Source organism: Chenopodium album, chromosome 13, assembly GCF_948465745.1.
Source record: "Chenopodium album chromosome 13, dcCheAlbu1.1, whole genome shotgun sequence".
Taxonomy (NCBI): Eukaryota; Viridiplantae; Streptophyta; class Magnoliopsida; order Caryophyllales; family Amaranthaceae; genus Chenopodium; species Chenopodium album.
Window position 1 is genome coordinate 31691502 of NC_137846.1, and position 3011 is coordinate 31694512.

The following is a 3011-nucleotide window of genomic DNA, read 5'->3' on the forward strand; positions in this document are numbered from 1 at the left end:
TAAACATCAAATTGTGTGTCAAAATTCTGGAGTAATACATTAGTTGAATCGCCAAATTCACGTAACCAGTTGTTGGAAAAATCAATCGGAACATTCTGCAAAACAGGAAAAACAATGTAAACAGTATTATTTTATCAGAGAAAAAGGTTTATGCACCTGAAAAAAATACATTAACACAATAAGCACTTATTATCAACACATATAATTGCCCCTTTCTTAAGATAGGCTATAGTAAAGATAAATTTAAAATGCGGCTCACAACAGCTCAGTGCAAGCTCATCAATCCAGGAATTTGTCTCAATCATCTTCTCTGAAAAGCCATGATAAGCAGGCTTACGCCAACGCCTCTTACTCGAACTTCCATCACCCTTGCCAAGTCCAGATCTTTGTGTTTTCTTACTACCTGCTGACCTCAAAATCTACACAGTAAAAGAACTATCTCCTGTATATGTAAACTTTAAACCGTCACCGGCCTTATATCATTATCTTGCAGAAATTCAATACAGCCCCCTTCTAAAACAGTCATCCATGGATCTCCCTCCTTTTCATGTGCCATAGTAGCTTCCCGAATTCTAGAATTACCATGCACTAGCAAGTCAACACCTTGGAAACCATCATTTAACATGTCTTTGAATTCATCAGGAATGCACTGTAGATGAATAAATGAATTACCAAAATATTAGTCTAAAGAATTAAGTCAATATCAAATAAACTGAAGCAAAGCAAGAATCAATTGTAGGAAACCACATAAGGATAACTACATTTGTTATAAGCATAGTAGCAATAATAAATCAATAAATATACATTTCATACCAAATTTTCTTCTTGATGAGCCTCATAACAGACAGTAAATGTAGGTGCAAACTCGGCCATTGGAGTTCCTAAACAGATTACTAAAATATATACTTATACTTAGCTTATTTTTACAGCTTAATGGATGATTAATGTTTGATGACAAACAATGCTATATATAGAACAGAAAATTGCCTCACATTAAATGCAATTAAGTATAGGTTTCACAAGAAAACACTTGAATAAGATTCTGTTTTCAAAAATTAAAACAGAAATCAACTTAAGTATTCTTTCCCAATATTCAATGACAGCCATAATAACAGGTCAAATAAGTTCAAGAAATTCATAATTATTTGCAAAAATACCATATTCAATTACATCTGCATTTTTTAAGGCTTCCATGTATGTCTTGATACAAATTCAATTACTATCCATGTAAGACTTGAGTCATCACAAAGATTATCATGCCTACCATATGAGCAACTAGCCATACATTAATGTCAAATGTTGCAAATATGTCAAGTGTATTCATGGAAATTGTCCATACAGTAAATGCTGGACTAATCCCACAGCTAATCCAAATTATCTTTGTAAAGCTTTCTGCACATAGTAAATAGCACAACTTTGAGAAGAAAATACTAAAGTAAAGATTCGGTTGTCAGGAGCTTATTCAAGTTGATATCAGCTTAGACATTCCTTCCCAATATTCAATGACAACCATAATAAGTTCAAAATATCTATAATTATCTGCATAGATAACTTATAAATTTGTATTTCTTTTCCTTAGGATGCCATGTCTAAATCCAATAAAAATTAAATTAACAATATTTAGAATCAATTTTATACAATCAAACCCAAAATTACCTAAAAAACAAGCAAACCATAGGCCAAGATTAGCTGACTTTAAATTTAAAAGCTACCTAATGGGCCATTAGGCATGTATGCAGCCCCCTGAAATTTATGACCAAAATATTAACACTTTTTAGTCTATTAAGAAATACATCTATATATTTTTGTTTCCATGCTTACATATAAAAATAGTATGGATCAGCATCTTGGATACTTAAAACATGGTAGGGTTAATTATCTACTGGTTACTTAGGGGATCCTGTTGTTACCAATTTTACTCCAAGGTTATAACATAGTAATACCAACTTGACCCAACATTATAACAGTGCTATAAATAGGTATTACAAAGAATTCCCTTATTTTCTATTATAAAACCTAACATTAACATCTTTGGTAGCTGAGGCAGTGCAACACCTTTTTAGTTTCTGGTTAATAGATAGTTCCCATCATTACCATTTTCTACACATGGGTTATTAGATATCAACCTCTTCCAAGCAAATCCAGCTCTCATAAAATTTGAATTACTAGGCTTCCATGCTGCACAAATATATAAAGTCAAGATAGGCTGATGAGTGTCATTTATGCACTAATTTAGCCTCTTTTAGGATGAATTTTGATTGCTTTTGTATCTCTTTTATCTCCTTTTCTTTAGTTTTACTTGTTACTTCTCTAGTTTGTGTTTTACTTAGTTGTTTTCCCACTTTCTTTCATTTCTTAGTTTATTTTGCCTTTTTCTCTTTACTTGTTTGCTTCTATTTGATTTCAAGAGATTGGTGATGTTCAAGGAGCTCAATGGCGTTATCTCGGGGTTTATAAAGCTCAAGATGCAAGCCGGTCTCTCTCCCCTTGAAGCTCAAATGTGATGGAGTGCAAAAACAAAGTTTTCAAAGATGCTCTCTCAAGTTGTGTGGGCATTAAAATCGGTGTTGGACCTACCGTGAAGACCTTTGGAGATTGCCACCCCCAACATGTATCAAGTGGAGCGCACGGAACCATTAACGGACGCACGAGGAAGCTCTCCCCTGCTCCCTGGCGCGAGCGCGCACGACTATGGCGTGGGCGCGCAGGCCCTATGTGCGGCTGCACAGGAGGGAGGTGCGGCCGCGCACCTGCTTCCCCCCTGTTCCGTACCCATTTCTTTGCGGCCGCACATTAAGAGGAAAGGGCGCGCCTTTTGGGGTTCTTTTTGGACATCTAACTAACTTCTCCTTTGCTAGATTTACTATTTATAGAATTTCTTCATTTTTAGAGAAAGAATTACTAGATAATTACTTTAGAATCAATTTAGAATTGGATTTTTAGAGAGATAAGCTCAAGATTTTGGAAACTTTGTTCTTAGATTTTAAAGAGAGAAACTTGGTAATTGATGA